The following is a 20912-nucleotide window of genomic DNA, read 5'->3' on the forward strand; positions in this document are numbered from 1 at the left end:
ACAGAGCCTCATTCAGCTTAAGTTGCATTACTGGGGTTTTAATTTCACAAACTGAAGAGTTAACGTCCAATTTTCATATTTTAAACAATTCCTGACTAACGGTGTTTAGGTGGGGAACTCATAAAAATTGAAGGGGAAAAAAATGGAGTCAAGCCATTGGTAAATGTCATCATAACAAAAATACCAAAACTTCCTATGTAAGAGCCCAGAGGTTATTAGCACTTTGAGCACAGGAACCACTGTCCTCATCTTTGTCCCTACCAAAGTAGTGTTCTCACTTTATGATACAGATTCTATAAATTTCTCTATAGCTAGAAATGTATTACAAATTAGATGATGAAGAAGAGAAAGTACGGCTTCTAAAAACATGGTAGGACTTCCCTGGTGACGCAGTGGTTAAGAATCCACCTGCCAATGCAGGGGACACGGGTTCGAGCCCTGGTCCGGGAAGATCTCACCTGCCACGGAGCAACTAAGCCCGTACGCCACAACTACTGAGCCTGAGCTCTAGAGCCCGCGAGCCACAACTACTGAGCCCACCTGCCACAACTACTGAAGCCCGTGCGCCTAGAGCCTGTGCTCCACAACAAGAGGAGCCACCACAATGAGAAGCACGCGCACCACAACGAAGAGTAGCCCCCGCTCGATGCAGCTAGAGAAAGCCCGCGTGCAGCAACGAAGACCCAACACAGCCAAAAATAAATTTTAAAAATAAATAAATAAATAAATAAATAATAAAAACATGGTATTTTTGAAGAGGTAAGAATGAATGTTTAAAGACAGTCATTACCCAATTGTTTATATAACCAAAAATTATAAAAATAAATCAACTGGGGCTTCCCTGGTGGCGCAGTGGTTAAGAATCCGCCTGCCAATGCAGAGGACCTGGGTTCAAGTCCTGGTCTGGGAAGATCCCACATGCCACGGAGCAACTAAGCCTGTGTGCCATAACTACTGAGCCTGTGCTCTAGAGCCTGTGAGCCACAACTACTGAGACCACGTGCCGCAACTACTGAAGCCTGCGTGCCTAGGACCTGTGCTCCACAACAAGAGAAGCCACAGCAATGAGAAGCCTGCGCACCGCAACGAATAGCCCCTGCTCTCCACAACTAGAGAACACATATATATGGAATTAAAAAAAAAATGTCATGAAGAACCTAGGGGTAAAATGGGAATAAAGACACAGACCTACTTGAGAATGGACTTGAGGATATGGGGAGGGGGAAGTGTAAGCTGTGACAAAGCGAGAGAGAGGCATGGACATATATACACTACCAAATGTGAGGTAGATAGACAGTGGGAAGCAGCCGCAGAGCACGGGGAGATCAGCTCGGTGCTTTGTGACCGCCTGGAGGGGTGGGATGGGGAGGGTGGGAGGGAGGGAGATGCATGAGGGAAGGGATGTGGGAACAGATGTATATGTATGACTGATTCACTTTGTTATAAAGCAGAAACTAATTAAAAAAAAAAAAGAGAAATCTAGAAACAATAAATGCTGGAGAGGGTGTGGAGAAAAGGGAACACTCTTGCACTGCTGGTGGGAATGTGAATTGGTACAGCCACTATGGAGAACGGTATGGAGGTTCCTTAAAAAACTACAAATAGAACTACCATATGACCCAGCAATCCCACTACTGGGCATATACCCTGAGAAAACCATAATTCAAAAAGAGACATGTACCAAAATGTTCATTGCAGCTCTATTCACAATAGCCCGGAGCTGGAAACAACCTAAGTGTCCATCATCGGATGAATGGATAAAGAAGATGTGGCACATATATACAATGGAATATTACTCAGCCATAAAAAGAAACGAAACTGAGCTATTTGTAATGAGGTGGATAGACCTAGAGTCTGTCATACAGAGTGAAGTTAGTCAGAAAGAGAAAGACAAATACCGTATGCTAACACGTATATACGGAATTAAAAAAAAAAATGTCATGAAGAACCTAGGGGCAAAACGGGAATGAAGACGCAGACCTACTTGAGAATGGACTTGAGGATATGGGGAGGGGGAAGGGTGGGCTGTGACAAGGCGAAAGAGAGGCATGGACGTGTATACACTACCAAACGTAAGGTAGATAGATAGTGGGAAGCAGCCGCAGAGCACAGGGAGATCAGCTCGGTGCTTTGTGACCGCCTGGAGGGGTGGGATGGGGAGGGTGGGAGGGAGGGAGATGCATGAGGGAAGGGATGTGGGAACAGATGTATATGTATGACTGATTCACTTTGTTATAAAGCAGAAACTAATTAAAAAAATTTTTTTAAATAAATAAATAAATCAACTGGAGAGCTAAAGGCAAAACTGGGGAATAAATTTTAAAACTGTATATTGCCTTAAATGTTAAATATGGACATTAAGAGAAACTTTATATTATTTTAGCAAGTCAATAGTACACAAGTGTTGAAATCATTTAATGTGATTTCTACTTCAAAACAGATTAAATAAGATATAGTTGTCAGAAATTCTGTAAGAAAAAGCTCTCCATAATGCACACTAGGAAAGTGGTATTGAGGAACACATGCTGTGAACTTATCAAGCTTTTTTTTTTCTTTTTTTGGCTGTGCTGCCCGACCAGGGATTGAACCCGTGCCCCCTGCAGTGGAAGCACGGGAGTCCTAACCACTGGACTGCCAGAGAATTCCCCTTATCAAGCATTTTTATTGTCGTTATTCATAACTATTACACCAAAGGAAATTCTTTGGTGCCTGTACCATTCACAGGACATTAGTAGGAAGGCTGTACTGAAGCACAGTAGTTAAGAGTGCTGCCTCTAGTACCCAACTGTTGGGGTTTGAATACTGGCTTTTCCCCTGGCATATGTTAACTGACAACTGGAAAAGTCAACAAAGGTTAGCTGAAATTATTAGTACAGTTGAGAAAAAGATGTCTTTGAACTAAAGATGGAAAAATGTTAAAAATATTTTAAGAGAAGAATTATATTTAAGCAGAAATTATTTTAAGTAATCAAAACATTTTGGAGCTAGTTTTATTTTTCATCCTAAGCCAGATAGTTCTTTAAATCTAATTACTGCCAGTTTTCTTTTCATTCTTTCCAACCTTATTATGGTTAATTTTGAGGCTTACCTAAAATTTAAATTTTCAAATCTTTGTAATTTAAAAGTTAATTATCCAGTTTGTGATCAAGACTCATCCACTTTTATTTCTTCCTACTGACCTACTCTACTATCTCCTGCTTAGTAGTACTCCCTCCACCAGAGGGCAGACAAAAGAAAGATGAAGTCGTGAAACACAAAGCTGATAACTTGTTAGCTTCCAGAAAACCTGGAGCAGTGTCACCAAAAAACAGCACCGATGTTATGGGATTCTCTGAGACAGTCTTCTCCAATTGCAATAGCGTTAAATAAAATACAGCCAGAACGTTGGCAAATATTAATTCATGCATTTATTCATTCATTCAACAAATATCTGAATTCCAACCACATGCCTGGCACATTCCAGGCTCCAGGGTTTCAGCAGTAAACAAAACAGAGTTTCCCGTGGTCATGGAGCTTTATTCTATATTTGTCTAGGAGGAGATTATAAAGCTCGTGAATAAATAACAATTTCAAGTACAGATAAGTACTATGCAGGGGGAAAAAAACCCTGCAAGAAGTTAGAGGGTGACCAGGAAGGCTATTTTTAAATAAATTAATCTAAGTAAAGACCTGAATGAAATGAAGGAATGAGCCATGCCTTAAATGGAGAAGAGCATTCCAGGTACAAGAAATAGTATTGATAAATGCAAAGGCCCTGAGGCAGAAATTAACCTGGCAAACTGAATCAACGGGAGAGAGTAGAGTAAGGCTGGAGGGGAGTAAGCAAAGCAGAAGATATAATAGAGGTGGGCAAGAGCCCAACCATGTGATCATGTAGACCTCCTGGCCATAATAAAAACTTCAGTTTTCATCTAACAGTAATGTGTTCTGATGACTGGGAGATAAAATCTGATTTGATTCATACCTTTTAAAGTTCATGCTGGCTGCTAGGGGACACAGACACTGAAAGCTGAAAGACCAGCTAGGCACTACTACAGTAGTCTGGACCAGGAAAGATGGTGGTTTGACACAAGGGTAGTGGCAGTGGAGGTGATGAAAAACAGACACATTTGGAATCATTCTTAAGTTAGAGGCCCTAATACTTGCCAATGGAGGAACAGATATAGGATGAGTCAATCAGGATAACTGTAAGGAGTTTTAAACTGAGCAACTGGGTGGATAGTGATACCATTTACTGAGTTGGAAAAGAATAAGAAGCCACAGCCAGTGAGGCAGGATGAAAATCAGAGTTAGTGTCCTGGAAGTCAAGGGAAAAAATGTCTTCAATAAGGAAGGAGTTATCTATCACTTGTGTCAAACGTGGCTGAGAGATCTAACTTGGCAAGACTGACATCCCTGGTGACCTTGAATGGTTTTGTGGCATAGGAAGGATAAAGTCCCTGGAGTAGGTTCAGAAGAAGAGGGAGAGGAGGAGTTGAGAAGTAGATACAGCCTACATGGAATCTTTCCAAGATTTTTGGACACTAAGTAGCTTTATTAGTTTTTGAAGTTTTAACTTCCCATGTTTTTGGAATTTCAAACTTAAGGTTGAAAATTTTAATATAGTGAATACCCTTATTCCCTTCACCTAGATTCACCAGTTGTTAACATTTGCCACATTTGCTTTATTGCTCTCTCTGTATGTAATAATTATTATTGCTTATCCATTTGAGAGTAAATTGAAGATATTTTGACCCTTTACTCCTAAATAATTCACTGTGTATCTTCTAAGAACAAGGGCATTTTCCTACATAACTACAGTACAATTATCAAATTCAGGAAATTTAACATGTTAAATTTGATACAATATTATTTAATATTCAGTACATATTCAAGTTTAATATTTAATATTCAAGTTTTGCCAACATCCCCATAATGTTCTTAAAGTAACTGGATTTCCCAAAACCCAAGATCCAATCCAGGATTATGCATTGCATTTAACTGACAGGTCTCCTGAACTTCCTTTAATCTGGAACAGTTCCTTTGCCTTTCTTTGTCTTTCATGACAGTAACATGTTGGAAGAGTACAAGCCAGTTACTTGGTAGAACAATCCTCAGTTAAGGTCCCTCAACTGTTTCCTTGTGATTAGATTTTGGTTACGCATTTTAGAAATACCACAGAAAAGTAATGACATCCCTATTTCAAGCATGTCAAAAGGAACATTTTTTTTCTAACATCTTTATTGGAGTATAATTGCTTTACAATAGTGTGTTAGTTTCTGCTTTATAACAGAGTGAATCAGCTATACATATACATATACATATACCCTCGTATCTCCTCCCTCTTGTGTCTCCCTCCCACCCTCCCTATCCCACCCCTCTAGGTGGTCACAAAGCACCAAGCTGATCTCCCTGTGCTATGCGGCTGGTGCCCACTAGCTATGTATTTTACGTTTGGTAGTGTATATATGTCCATGCCACTCTCTCACTTTGTCCCAGCTTACCCTTCCCCCTCCCCGTGTCCTCAAGTGCATTCTCTATGTCTGCATCTTTATTCCTGTCCTGCCCCTAGGTTCTTCAGAACGATTTTTTTTTTTAGAATCCATATATATGTGTTAGCATACGTATTTGTTTTTCTCTTTCTGACTTACTTCACTCTGTATGACAGACTCTAGGTCCATCTACCTCACTACAAATAACTCAGTTTTGTTTCTTTTTATGGCTGAGTAATATTCCATTGTATATATGTGCCACATCTTTATCCATTCACCTGTCGATGGACACTTAGGTTGCTTCCATGTCCTGGCTACTGTAAATAGAGCTGCAGTGAACACTGTGGTACATGACTCTTTTTGAATTATGGTTTTCTCAGGGTATATGCCCAGTAGTTGGATTGCTGGATCATATGGTAATTCTATTTTTAGTTTTTTAAGGAACCTCCATACTGTTCTCCATAGTAGCTGTATCAATGTACATTCCCACCAACAAGGCAAGAGGGTTAAAAGGAACATGTTTATCCCACTACTGGTGATGTTAATTTTGATCACTTGACTGAAGTGGTATCTGCCAGATTTCTCCACTGTGAAGTTACTGTCTTCCCCTTGGTTGTTAATCTCCAGAGAGATCACTGGAAATGGTAGTAATACCCTTTTCCTCATCGACCTTTCTCTATTAGTAACACTTGCCTGAATCAGTATTATCATGATGGTTGCAAACTAGTGACTTTTCTAACTCTATTGTTCCTTCTACAGTTTTTATTGGTGGTCTACCAGGAACAGTTTTTCCCTTTTTCTTATTTTATTTATTTATTATGGACTTGTGGATTCTGATTTCATTCAGTGGGTTATAAGACACTACTATTATTATTCATTTTGATGCTCAAATTTTCCCAGATTTGGCTGTTCAAGCTAGTTCCTACATCCCTTTGACATGCCCCCCTTATTTTTTTGAACCCTTCCTTACTTTGTGTTCTAGGCTCATCTTATACTTTCCCTTCCCCAGCTCTCAAACCAGCCATTTAGGTCTGTGCACTGGTTGTGTTCACTGCTACTAGGGTGTCATTACTTCTAGCCCTTTCATCAGACAGAGCTAGGAATTATATGCATGTCTGTATGAATGTAGGTACATTTTAATCATGAGTTCATATGTATAACTCTAATTCCAATCCAACACCATAGAGGTCTTCATTGCCTTCTTCTGTTTCATATTTTTTATTTCCCTTCTCCCACAGTGAAAACCCTAGCTCTCAAAATAGCAATGAATTTACTCATTTGCTCAATCCTACAATACACACGAAATAGTTTCAGAACTGCTATATCTCTACACTATAGATAACAGCCTACTACACATGATTCAAGGTTTTTTGTTTTTGTTGTTGGCAGTCCTTTCACCTTTAGGTCAAAGTCCTGTGTTAAAAACTTACTTGGATTCATTTTTTTTCTTCTGAGAGTTTACATTATTCACTAAAATACAGTTAGTTCATCTGTTGCTGTTTGTATTCAATTTTGGAGGCTTTTTTCTCCCAACTCTGTTAATTTCATTTTTGAACATATAAAACATTACCAAGTTTCCAAAGCTCATAACTACACAAAAAGGTATAATCAGAGCAATGCCATTCCCTCCACCATCCCTTTTACTCAGTTCCTACCCACCCCCTACAGGTAGCTAATTAGTTTCTGGTTACCTCTTCTCTATTTTTGTTCTATCAAAAGATTATGCTTTCTCAATGTGGAACAGAGAAATGGGACAGCATACTGGATCAAGAAAGAATTTTAAGATGGAAGACATAACAGAATGTTTGTATTATAATGTAAATGATTCCACAGAAACTGAAATTGAAGGTGGAGAAGGGATGGGATACCTGCAGAAAGAAATATCTATCAAAATAACTTCTGGTTTAAATTTGAGGGATATCAAAAGGTTCCCATATTCCAAAATAGACTGCCATCCTGTTTGTAACCTTCCAAATTAGTTATACCTATGGCTCTAGAGAACCCACATAAAACGGGGTTATTATTTTGGAAGGATAATTAAGCTATCACTACCTATTAATATTAGTAGAAGAAATTCTGCCCTGGCAAGAGGGAGGTTTTGAACTTTGAGCTAGACATTTAAGCAGGAATAGAGAGGTGAGAAGAGAATGGCTGACACGAGGATCTGTGTAGTAACACAGATGGATAGTAATGATCGTGTTAGAAAATCAAACCCACATCTCTGGCACGTCTTGGAAAATTTACAAATATGCTATTGAGTAACTGAGGGTTATTCCTCATGTCCTGGCACTAAGTCAGTGTGGCAGAGGGAAGAACATGAACTTTAGAGACAAAGCGGTCTGGCCTTAAATCCCAACTGAGTTACCTAACAGCTACATAACCACTGGCAAGTTACTTAACATCTCAGAGCCACAATTTTCTTACCTGTAGAACTGGATATGTCTCTTTTGCCAAGTTAATGTAGAATATAAACAGAATAATGTATAGAATTGCCCCTAGCCCAGAACATATGCTTAATAAGTAGTTCCTATAATAAATGCAGATTAACAAGGTAAAGAAATTATACAGTGTGTTTCAATAACATGCCTAAAAGAAATAAGTGAAATCACACCATCTCAGGCAGTATTTGGTAAGGGCAAAAATAATGTCCAACACGTAGTTCCAATTCTCAATTTTCAAAATGTCCCAGAGTCTATTTTTAAAGTGTAAAAATACGTGCTGACATACTAATGTGCCAATGATTTAAAAGAAACAATTCTGAGATGTTGATCAAATGTTAAAAACTTCCAGTTAGGGACTTCCCTGGTGGTGCAGTGGTTAAGAATCCTCCTGCCAATGCAGGGGACATGGGTTCGAGCCCTGGTCTGGGAAGATTCCACATGCTGCAGAGCAACTAAGCCTGTGCGCCACAACTACTGAGCCCGCGTGCTACAACTACTGAAGCCCGCACGCCTAGAGCCCATGCTCCGAAACAAGAGAAGCCACCGCAACGAAGACCCAAAGCAGCCAAAAATTAATTAATTTATTTATAAGATGAATAAATTCTGGGGGTTTAATGTACAACATGGTGACTACAGTTAACAATACTGTACTGCACACTTGAAAGTTGCTAAAAGAATAATCTTAAATGTCACACACACACATACACACAAAGGCGATGGATGTATTAACTAACTTTAACTGTGGTAATCATTTTGCAATTTATATATCTATCAAATCATCACGTTGTACACCTTAAACTTACACAATGTTATATGCCAATTATGTCTCAATAAAACTGGAGAAAATAATAAAAGAAGCAATACCAACGACTCTGAATAACCTCCTAAGTAATGCCTATGGCTCACAAAGAGATGAACATAAATGTATCAAAAGCCATATTAACCAATTTTATAATTTTATAAATGTGTATACACAAGAGAATTAAGGACGTTCAATAAAGCAATGTTTTAAAAGTTTCTATTTCACTTTCAAATTAATCTACAAACCAAAATGCAACATGGAAACTCTTAAAATGATCTTTAACTAAATACTGAAATATACAATAAACTTTCAGAGCCTAGAATCAGTAATAACGCCAAAGCCCCACACTGAAGAGCCTTAAAATGCGCAATGGCAATGAGACACAAAGCATACAATTTTACCCGTCGTTTTCCTCGCCGACTAGAAATGACTTCTCTTTCATCTTAAATAAGCAGTGTGTGCTCTACCTCTGTTCTAGAAGACGCACTTAGAGGTCACAATCTCAGTATGCAATACCAAGACGATTAGAATTCATCAACAATTCAATGCCGAACGTCTTAAGAAAACTTTCCAGTAGGGTGCTAATCCACAGACCGAGCTATTTTGCTTGTGGAAGGGGAAAGATGCATCCACACCCTTTACTAAAAGAGAAAAGGAAGGAGTGGGAGAAAAGGGAAGAGAGAGAGATGCAAAATAACAACACTGCTTCTATAACCAAATGAAAGTCTGTTTTTAAACTTTGGGAAATTCTTCCTCTGCCGAAGAGCAATAAATATCAAAATACAATACAAGGCAATCATTTGTGTTTTGAAGCAGAAAAAGAATGCGGAGAGAAAAGGAAAACATTTTATCATGTACTGAACTTACAAGTATTCAAAATCCTTAATTCCTTCCCCCCGCCAAATATTGGGCATCATATCCTTTACAAAATAAATTTAACACGAAACCACTGGACTCATTTTTAGCACTCGGTGGAGAACTTTTATCTCTCCCAGCGCTCACCACCCAATAACCCTTCTGGGAAGCCCTGAATAACCGCTATTCTCGGGACAAACGCAAGCTCGCGTTCCAGTGCCCCGGAGGCGCCTCGGGGCGCCTCGGGGCGCGGAGAGGAACCTGGGGGTCTGGAGGCTAAGGACCATAGACCGCCCCCTCGCTGCCCAGGAAGTGCCCGAAGCGGCGGCCGAGCGGCTGGTCCCCGCACCGGAGCGGAGCGCCACCGAGGCGCGCCCGCCCCGTCCCTCCCGGGCAGGGTCCGTCTCCCGGAGTCCCCAGTCCCCAAGTCAGGAGGACCCCGCCGGCCGCGCCTCACGCCCCCCGCGGGAAGCCCGGGATGCCCCCGCGGGGCGCACCGACAAGCCGCAGCTAGCTCGGCCGCCGCCTACCTGGAGGGAGCTTGGGCCCGCGTGGACTGGCGTGCGGAGGTCAGCTGGGCGCTCAGCAGCCCCTGGCGCGCGGAGCCGGCTTGCAGAGCGCAGAGTACCGCCGAGACCAGCGCCGCCGAGATCCGCCGACCACACCCAGGCCCGCGCCTCCCAGCAGCCAACTCCGCCGGGCGCGGGGCCGGGGCGGGGACGTGGCTCGAGGCGCGAGGCGCGAGGCACGAGGCGCGCGAGCCCGCGGGGACGCGCCGTGGACGCGCGCAGACCCTGGAGCGTGCGCGGCCCGGGCGGGGGGCGAAAGCAGCTGGCGGGGAGCGGAGCGTCTGCTTCCTATTTTCTCTCTCGTTTCCTGCTAGAAGAAGAAAAACATTTATTCCCGGGCAGTTTCGTTTTCTTGGTTCGGCGCCTGGACGCCGGAGCACACTTCTGAGTAGCGCCCAAGTGGTGTGGCCGGTTTCCTTCCTGCCACCGCACAGGCCTCAGCTTGCTCGTGGGCAGGATAGAGGGGCTGATTTAGAAGACCTCAAGGTCCCATTTAGGTTTAACATTCTGGAATTCTAAATGTAAGAGAGTAATCTGAAGCCCAGAGTCTTACAAAACTGCATTGCAATCCCAGCTCTACCGTCCCTAGTTGTATGACCGTGTACCATCTCAGGGCCTCAGTTTCATCATGGGCAAAATAAGGATACTGTACCTGCCTCAAAAAGGTGCGAAAATTTTAACTGCGGTAACATTTGCACAGAGCCTGCCTCTAAATAAATGATCAATGCTTGGAAGTTATCGTTACTGTTGTCACTGATGAAACCGGGCCTTCCAGATAACCCTGTCAAGTTGCTCATCTCTGCATGAGTTAAACATCATATGCAACCGAATTTTTCTAGATTTCTAGGGGTGTTTTATGTTTAAAATGTCATAAAATGAATGCATCTACCCAATTTGCTTCCTCTGAAGTCAGTACCGCCCGGGAGCAATTTTCCTCTCCCCACCCCCATCTTTCTTCTGAGTTAATTCCAGTTTGACAGACTGTTGCTATAGCATTCCTGCTCTGACGTCAAACAATTTAAAGAAACAGCCCTGGGTAACGACAACTGCAGAGGAGTTCTTTGTGGAGTTTTTGTGCTGGAGAAACGTTTGAACAATATCTTAAGAGAACTTTAACACCTCCGCAGCCTTCCATTTCTTCTTCAGCAGCGTCCCACCATCACCTGGAATAAATCTTTTAGTACCTTCATGATGAGCACACCCTGACTGCAGCTGTGGAAAAATGTGACCGTTTTGTTTAAAAGCCAGACCATGACAAAGATGGAAACAGCTGTGGTGCTAGGGTGATGAAATTATAGGTGTTTTTTTCCCCCAAATTTTCATTTTCCTTAATGTGGGGTGCTTGTTTCCATTAAGAAGAAAGAGGAGAAATGCCAAATCTTCTACATATCAGTGTCTGAAAAGTTGATTGGGACCTGAATAGTTTGCAGCTGTAACTATTTATATGTTTTAATGATTAAAGCCTGAACTTTATCATTGTCATTTTTCGGAGGAAGCAAAGGGAAATTATTATTTAAGGAACTCCTATTACGTACCAGGCTCCCTGCTTTCTTATATTGTACTTAATTCTCATCCTAACTTTACAGTGTGCATTCTACCTCCATTTTACAGACAAAGAAACTGAGGCTCAGTGAGATTAAGTAATTTACATAGAATACACAGTAAGTGTCTCAGCCTTACATGGAATCTAGATTGGATTGACTCCAAAGCCCACTTTCTTTTAGATTCTTTTCTGTCTTGTTCTTGTGCTCTGGCACTTGTACAGGTCTTTGAGAGGTGGTTGGGTTAAGATTATTAGCTGAAAAACAAGTTGCTGGTATTTAGGAAAACCCAGTGGAAAGTACTGTGTTATTCTATTCCACAAAGGATTCGGGGAAATATAAATCAACAGCTTCTAAACACAAAAACCTGAAAATAGTTTACAGGAATTTTACTGACCATTATTTGAAGACTTGAGAATAAATTACACAAAATGATCACTTCAACCTTCCTGAAAATTTGATGTGGACTAGAAGAATAAAGTCAAAGTACAAGAAAGGAAAGTTTATTATCCAAACTAGTTCACTTCCAAGAATATTATACTTCTGTTTTGCCACATCTGCTGCACATTTTTCTGGAAGGAACACTTACTTGTTAAAGGACAAGCCTGTGTTGTAAATCTGAAAGTAGAGCTGATGAAAAGAATTTCATTAGCAGGAATAATTTCCTAAAAGCACAGTGATGCATATAAGTGACCCAGCAATTAGTAATTTTTCAAGTGATAGCACAATCCATGGAGAAAGAAAAAGAGAGAAGGAAAGAAAGAAAGAAAAAGAAAGAGAGGAAGGAAGGAAGGAAGGAGGGAGGGAAGGAAGAAAGGAAGGAAGAAAAAGAAAAGAAAGAGAAAGAAAGAAAGTGTTATTAATATTCTCGAAGCCCATAGATTTGTGTAGACAATTGTAATGATGTATCCTGCCTGCTTCTAATATTTAAACCCAGTGTTCATGTGTTTGGATGCCACTGGCTGATATTTAGATTTCTAACTCATTACACCCATGTTGTCAAATCCTATTCTATTAAAAGAGGATGGGGGGCTTCCCTGGTGGTGCAGTGGTTGAGAGTCCGCCTGCCAATGCAGGGGACATGGGTTCGTGCCCCGGTCCGGGAAGATCCCACATGCCGCGGAGTGGCTGGGCCCGTGAGCCATGGCCGCTGAGCCTGCGCATCTGGAGCCTGTGCTCCGCAACGGGAGAGGCCACAACAGTGAGAGGCCCGCGTACTGCAAAAAAAAAAAAAAAGAGGATGGTGGGGTCCCTGCTAGAGAACCTTTGTAGACAAAATCCCTGTCTGTTTCATCCTTGTGTTCTTTGTGGTGTTTAACAGAATACCTTGCACCTACTAATTATTCAGTGAGCAGATGAATGAATAAAGGTACCTGGCTACTTGTTTTACTCAAATAACCTTCATACCAACCACCCTCAGGCCCTACTCAGAATCATAGAAAGGAGAAGAGTGATCATTATTTTTCTGGGACTCAGTTGTAGTTGCTTCTACAAGGTGTTTTGCTCTCTTATGACCAAGTTCAGAGAAGCTCTGCTCTCGGTCCTCTATTGGATGAATCTGAATCCTGTTCTCAGCAAGCTACCCTAAAATCCACAGTGCCACAGGTTCATAACCTCTGCTTTTAAATCATACCCCAGGGCTTCCCTGGTGGCACAGTGATTAAGAATCCACCTGCCAATGCGGGGGCACAGGTTCGAGCCCTGGTCTGGGAAGATCCCACATGCCGTGGAGCAACTAAGCCAGTGCGCCACAACTACGGAGCCTGTGCTCTATAGCCCGGGAGCCACAGCTACTGAACCCTGTGCACCTAGAGCCCATGCTTCGCAACAAGAGAAACCACCGCAATGAGAAGCCCGTGCACCACAACGAAGAGAAGCCCCCACTCGCCACAACTAGAGAAAGCCCACGCGCAGCAACAAAGACCCAAAGCAGCCAAAAATAAATTAAAAATAAAATAAAATAAATAACTCATACCCTAGAAATAGTCTATTTTTTTTCTGAGCCTGCTTTGCTGTCAGACAACACCAAGTGCGTTATGAAGAACAGAACCGTCAAAGTGTACAGTATTCCAGTACTACCTTGTTGTATATGTTGTATACATTCCAATTCTATTGTATTCAGGATGAGACCAAATTACATACATGGAATATACTTTATAGAACATACATGGAAAATACTTTATAGAACTATACATATAGAATAAGTTGTATACATTCCAATTCTATTGTATTCAGGATGAGACCAAATTACATACATGGAATATACTTTATAGAACTAAAGTAACAGGTTTTCTTCCAACTACAACAAAATAGTTCAAAAATATTAAACGGAAATTTTCTAATCGGATATGCAGCAGAGTTCCTCAAGGATGTGGGAAACGATTTCTTAGTAGACTCTAAGAATTGAGTTTATGTGTTGTTTCAGACATCCTTAATCCCAAGAAGTCATGTCCAAACACTTCCCTCTTGCTTATGCACATTGCATTTAGATACAAGCTTTTTCTACAGCTTATATTTTGAGCCCGCCTTTGCTGTGTTCTTGTGACACTCCTAATACATATCAGTTATAGCTCTTACGCCTTTCTGCTCAGGTTCTCTAACGGCAATTTGGGTCCGTCACCTACATGCACATCAGTGACCTTAGGAGAGCACTGTACTTGACTAATGATGTCTGTCTCAGGCATAGGAGGGGAATATATATTTGCCTCTCTAGGTCCTGTGGTTCATTTCTCTGGAATCTGTTATTGGGAAGGGACAGGCAAAGTGGAAAGAATACTAAACTGCACATCAGAAGACGTGATTTAGAGCTTTGGCTCTGGTACTAAATATCTGTGTGAGCAGATCACAACCTGCCTACATTCTGTCTTGTTCAATATATACAATTGGAGTGCTGGATCTTAACAGGATTGGCAAATAGCACTGATGTCATCCCTCAGTACTATGCCCAATGTATAACTTCACTAATCAGAAATGCACTCTTCCCCTCTAAGCCTCATTACCATCCCCCAAATTCTTCTGAACACAGGTATCCTCCCCCCGCTTCAGCAGTTCACTTTACACCACTTCACATTTATGAAGGACCTACATTAGAACCTGTTTTTACTAACTGAAAGAAATCTAAAGAGGATTTTGCTTTTATGGAAAAGCAAAAAGACCAAAAGCGAGAATAGCATTCAGCATTTGTTTTTTAACAGCCCTTACAGAGGCATTGCACACCCAGAGCAGCAAGGAGAGCAGCACTACCCAGCTCCTTCCCTGGGAAATGCACTCAGCATCTCAGCATCCAGCCGCCATATCTTTGAACTATGTCTGTGAGCATCTAGGCTTTATCTTGATTTATTTTGTGCTTCCATTAGGAAGATGGGTCCTAAGGTAATTACTTCTTCACTTTAGGCCATTTCAGCTTACAAATTGTTTCCTAGGAAGGTTCTACTTTTGGATAGCAGGGGAAACCTATACCACACTCCAGGAAGGCATTCTGATCTATTGGTTTGATAAGTGAGTAAAAACATTGTTGTTGGCTATCTGTTGCTGTGGGACAAGCCTCCCCCAAACTTAATGGATTAGCACAACAGCAATCGTTTATGTTGCTCATTATAACCTACTTAGGCAGGGCTTGGCTAACACGCTCTGCTCTGCTCTGCTCTGGGCCGTGTCAGCTAGTTTGATTCTACTTTTAAGATGGCTCTGTCATATGGCTGGCAAGGTGGTGCTGGCTATTTGTTGGAAGACCAGCCAGGGCTGTGGACAGAGACCTCTGTTCCTCTTCACTTGGCCTTTCCATGGGCTACTTGGAATTCCTCACACTACGGTGGCTGAGTTCCAAGAGCAAGTGTTCGAAGAGAACAGGGAGGAGGTGCATAGCATTTTCATCACTTAACTTGGGGAAGCACATACTGTAGCTTCCAGCATCCTCTCTTGGTCTAGACAGTCACAAATTCAAATCATAGGGACATAAAACTCTTGATGGAGGAGTAGCAAGGTTCTAGAAGAGCATGTAGGCTGACACCTATTTCTGCAGCCATTTTTGGAAATACAAGCTGCCACAAGCATATTTGCTGACCCTGGGTTAATCTATGAGTCTAATGATCTAAGATTCTGTTTTTCCATTCCTTTTTCCCATTTAGCATTGTTTTATTTATTTATGCTAATGTGCTCTGTCTAACAGATATTTCAAACAATGGAAAATATCTTGCTTTCCTTGCTAATTTGGTTTTTTTTGGCTTTTTTTCATTTTTAAAATTGTCATACTGTGAAATTGATATTTTTCTTTTGGTGTATGGTTCTATGATTTTAAACACATGTACAGATCCATGTAACCATCACTACAATCAGGATACAGAACAGTCCTATCATCCCCCCAAAATTTCTCATGCTATCCTATTATTATTATTATCTCACCTCCCTCCCTATGCCCTAGCAATCATTGATCTGTCCTCCATCCCTACAGCTTTGTCTTTTCGAGAATATTATATAAATGGAATCATATCATATGAAACATTTTGAGACTGGCTTCTTTCAGTCAACATTGTACCTTGTTCCTTCTTATCACCGAGTAGTATTCCATGGTATGGAGGTACCACAATTTGTTTACCCGTTCTCCCACTCAATGACATTTGGGATGTTTTCCAGTTTGGAGCAATTATGAACATAGTTTCTATAAACACTCATGTACAGGTTTTTATGTTAATGTATGTTCTCATTTTTCTAGGGCAGGTAACCATGAGTGGGATTGTAGTGTTATATGGTTAGTGTATGTTTAACCTTATGAGAAACTGCCAAATCATTTTCTGGACTGGCTACTCCATTTTTCATTCTCACCAGCAATGTATGGGAGTTCCAGTTGCTCTGAGTCCTTGTCAGCACTTGATATTGTCAGTGTTTGTTTGTTAATTTTTGCCTTTCAGATAGATGTGTAGTGGTATCTCACAATGGTGGTTTATTATTGTATCTTCTTCAGCATCACATATACATGTTATCTCCTGCCTTCCCCTACCCTGATCCAGTCTATGCATTTCTGTCAAATTAATTTTCCTAAAACACAATAGTGATTAGATTCACTTTTGGCTCAGAGAACCTGCAACAATTTCCAATTACTTACTGAATTGAATATATCTGTCTTGCACTGGCTTTCAAGGCCTTACATAATCTGGCTCCAACCTACATTTCCAGGTTCATCTTTTACTCCTTTATTTTTCTCTCCACCTAGCCTTTTTGCTCTTCTGAGAGTAGCCTTCTCATCTTTGTCAGCGTTGTTCCCCAAACTGTCTCCTCTGTCCTTCTCTCTGTATCTCTCAAGAACCAAGAACTTGAGGGGACTGTCCTTGCCCCTCTGTGCCTGGAATACCACCATGTAATACCATGCAATCTAACCCAGACACTCTTCCCAGGCTCTTCAAGCACCCTCCTGGGCAGGTCAGAAAATCCAGGACCGGGCAGGTAACCAGCTGGGGAATGAGTCTCCTTTGTTGATACAGACCAACTATTTTCCAAGTGATTCTACTTGGAAATAATGATATTATCTCATGCCTATCTTACCAGTTCTCTGAGAGGTTTTTGAACCATTTTTGAGATTTGAGATTAATGATATGGTAATTTTTCAACTGACTTTGCCATAAAGCATGAAGAGCTCTGATAGCTGTCAACAATATATCACTTCCCTTCAGCAATGAAAGCTGAGAAAGAATAATTTAATAACATTAATTGTTTCCTGATAGAAACAATTGCTTTGGTCTGATACCAAGTCACTTAGCCTGGACTTCAAACTCTACCTAGGAAGTTAAAAAAAAAAGTGAAAAGATGATATATAAATCAACTATTGCGCTAAACATTTTTATTTGAATGTTGAAGAGACACCATTCTCAGTAACAACAAATATTAATGAAGCTGCTCTTTCGAACAAACCTCTAAGATTAAAGGAATGATTTTGAAAGCCTTTGCTTGCTCCAAGGATTATTTAAGAGAAAAAGAGTTATGTGTTGAGACTCCCTTCGCCATATTCTCTAAGTGGGCCAGGACATCTAAATCATGTTTTCAAAAGCCTATATAAATTCTAAGAAAGTTAAGTGAAATTGTTAATGGTAGCAAATTCAGTTCAGGTCAAGAGTATGATGTATTCAAGTTACATTCTACATAACTTCCCTCTTCTATAATTATGCCCATAATTATAGTGTCTAGAGCATAATATATTATTTTGCATGAGCTAGAGGTTTACAATTATATGACTATTCCATGCCACAATCTCACTCCTGGGACTCACATCTTATCACTGTATCCTTAGTCTTAGCACAGTACCTGCATATAGCAGGGATCTCTCATGTTTGCTCAATGAATGAAACAATACAGAGCTCTAAGGAGAGGTTGCTGGGAGTTTCATTCATTCATTCATACATACATCCACTCATTTATTCATTCATTTGCAAGCATTTAATAAGTTCTCACACAAAAATGTATCTTCATAGCTATTTAGGAACGAATAGAATCAGACTAACAAAATGCTTGATTCAACATTAATGCTTCTAGGAGTGGAGTCTTCTCCTGGCAGATGGGTGGTCAAGCTGAGGTGGAAGCAGAGCACAAGGTCTAAGGCTTGGGACAGTTTTACACTTTTCCTTCACTCAGCCCTCTTATTGTCATTTTAAGTTCTTAATGTGATGTGGGGAGGGGCAGGGACTGCTCTCACACTTTTGTCATCCAAAGGACAGCAGCTAATAAGGGTTTCTGGAGCAATTCACTCTCCTCAGGGACCAAGGATGGGAGAAAACTACTGGGCAGAAGCCAGCTTCTGTTCTCATAGGGTGTGCTGAGTGCACTAATGGGTGTGATATCATCACCTGTTTTTAAGTGCTCTATGGGAAAGCCCAGCTCCTTTGCATTTGAGACAGACTATTAGTGGGGGTAATCATGGTTTAAACAGGACTGCTTTTCTCTTCTTTAAAGTACCTTTAGAGGAAAAAAATCAACAAATAGGACTAAATGTCTGAAAATAAATATTTAAAATGCTCTAGAAACACGGCAGAGTTAAGGTTTTTTCAAAACAGAAACAATCTTCTTTGGAACAGATATCCTAAGTTAGTATTTCCCCTTTGGTATCTTTTAGGTTTATATACATTTATTGAATATTTAGGAATCAGCATTTCACATTATTTACCTCATTTACTATCTACAACAGACTTAAAAGGAGATATTATTATTCTTATTGTGCAAAGGAGGAGATTTAGGCTCAGAGACAGTAAACTCTTGCTCAATGTCCTGAGGTAGTGCCAGGGGATGAGTAGGAAGGGCTCAGGCTCCCATCCTTCTTATCTCTCTCTAACCTCCATCTCCAACAGCCCTCCTGGCTACCCCAATAATTATACTACCTAAGGAAAGGGTTATGCAAATTTTATGCAAAACCTGCCCCTCCCTCAGCAGTTCCCTACCCCTTGAGCCTCTCCTGTACCGAATCAAACACCTAATACATGATAGAGCTTTCAAATGGAGCCAGAACTTTCTGACCCGATGCTTGGGTGTGTTCCCGTCCCTGCTCTTTGAAGTCTACTCACCAGCAGTAACACAACTGCCCTCACTTAGGTTTCATTTTGGATATTGTATTTCCTTCTAAATAAATTAGGTCAAAACCTCTGGTTAATGAATGCCTCAGAAGTTTTTCTATCTCTTCAGTTGTATTACATAAATAAAAATCAGGCAGGTAGAGAATTTAACCACTCCACCCTCATCCAGTTTGACTTGCCCCAACACTTACCCAAATCTAAGAGACTTCACAAATTCTTTCAGTCAGAGAACATCAACTTCTTTGCTCTTGTTTGCCCCCCACCCTTGCCCCTTTATCAGGATAGCTACTTACTGCTCTTCCCGTTTTGCTTTAACTGAAATGAATTTGAGCTCTTATCCCTTCTGCTGTTTGGATTTCCTGCTTAAAAGCTCTGAATCAGAATGACATTAATCCTACTTTTCCTGCCATGTGGCATTTTTGTTCATTACAGATACTTGTACTGCTCCTTCTTACTTTCTGAGAATTTCATGGACTTTCTCATTGCAAATGAGTCAGTGATTTGGAATTTGCATCTTCCCAAGTAACAAGTAGGCTGCCTCATTTTTTAAATCTCATTTTTTAAAGAAAATTCTAGTCCAATTTATCAATTTTTTCAAAATCTGATTTAGTTACACCCAAACCCAGAATTTAATTAACTAGTGTTTACATTATTAGCAATGTCCAAATTTAAGTATAGTTTCTGTAGAGATCAACCCTAGGGCAGCTGCACAAGTCTCTGCAAGAAGGTTCCTCTTCTTTGGTGACAATGAGTCAGATTTGTATTAACTCAAAAATGAACTTAAGGAGAAAAAAAAAGAAACTTTGTCATCTAATGAGTAACTGTTTCATCTTGGTTTAGTTGATAAAGCAGCAGCTCTAAAAATAAAACTTTCTGTACATTTGTTCTTTTTTCTCTCTTTTAAAAACTAAACTCTTAACTTTGCCCTTTGTCATACCTAACGAATATATAATTTAACAAAATGACTCCAAGAATTAGTAGTTGGAAGGAATTTCTTGGTTTGGAGATGGCGTGCTAATTGCTTGGGTCCACATGTGAGCTGAAATACAAATTTCAAGAAAGTTTAAATGTCCCCAATTTAATTATTTTCCATGAAATCAGACATAGTTTTTTTTTTTTCCACATTGACAATGATTGCCTAATAAGTCTAACCTAGGCCAACTAAAACATGACAACTTTCCAGATCTTTTTCTTCCTCAACTTACAACTATGATGGTATTTTACACATTCCAGTGACATTTATTAAAATCTGCCTTTTATTGAAGTTATTTGTATAACTGTGTAAAAAGTGATTGCGTAATAAGAGTCTTAGAGATATAAATCAAGTCTGAACCACCTTTGTATCCCTTATGGCACCAAACAGAGTTTTCTGACTTTCTGGGCCCCAATCCATCCAATATACTACTGTTAAATTCATTTTCCTGAAGTTGAGCTTTGCTTAAGTAACTTTTTGGATAAGAATCTACAACATTTTCATGTTGTTTACTGAATTAAATGCCCCTGTCACACCTGGCACTCATAGCCTGCCATTACCTAGCCCTAACCTGTCCTTTCCAGCTTTTTCTCTATGGTATTTTCCATTGAAACTTGGCTCTTCCTACTTCTGAGAAGAGGTCCTGGGATTTCCCACATTTCTTGTGCTATTCTCACTAACTAGAGGGCTTCATATAGGAACCTATC

At 40.5% G+C, this 20912-nt stretch overlaps 1 protein-coding gene across 6 annotated transcripts in view; it reads right to left on the minus strand.

Moving 5' to 3' along the window:
• The window catches only part of GNB4 (G protein subunit beta 4), a 71350-nt gene extending 51720 nt beyond the window's left edge, over positions 1 to 19630 (minus strand). The window contains exons 1-2 of one of the 6 annotated variants that reach the window (XM_081234764.1): positions 19526 to 19630; positions 10100 to 10448 (exon numbers count right to left, since the gene is read on the minus strand). The gene's annotated coding sequence lies outside the window, so the exon portion shown is untranslated. Of the gene's footprint in view, positions 1 to 9115; positions 9137 to 10099; positions 10449 to 19423 lie in introns of those variants that run through there. The other 5 variants (XM_081234765.1, XM_081234763.1, XM_081234762.1 and 2 more) reach the window with 5 other exon arrangements.
• Between the last annotated feature and the right edge of the window lie 1282 nt (positions 19631 to 20912).

The sequence above is a fragment of the Mesoplodon bidens genome (genome assembly GCF_964165515.1).
Source record: "Mesoplodon bidens genome assembly, chromosome: 5".
NCBI lineage: Eukaryota > Metazoa > Chordata > Mammalia > Artiodactyla > Ziphiidae > Mesoplodon > Mesoplodon bidens.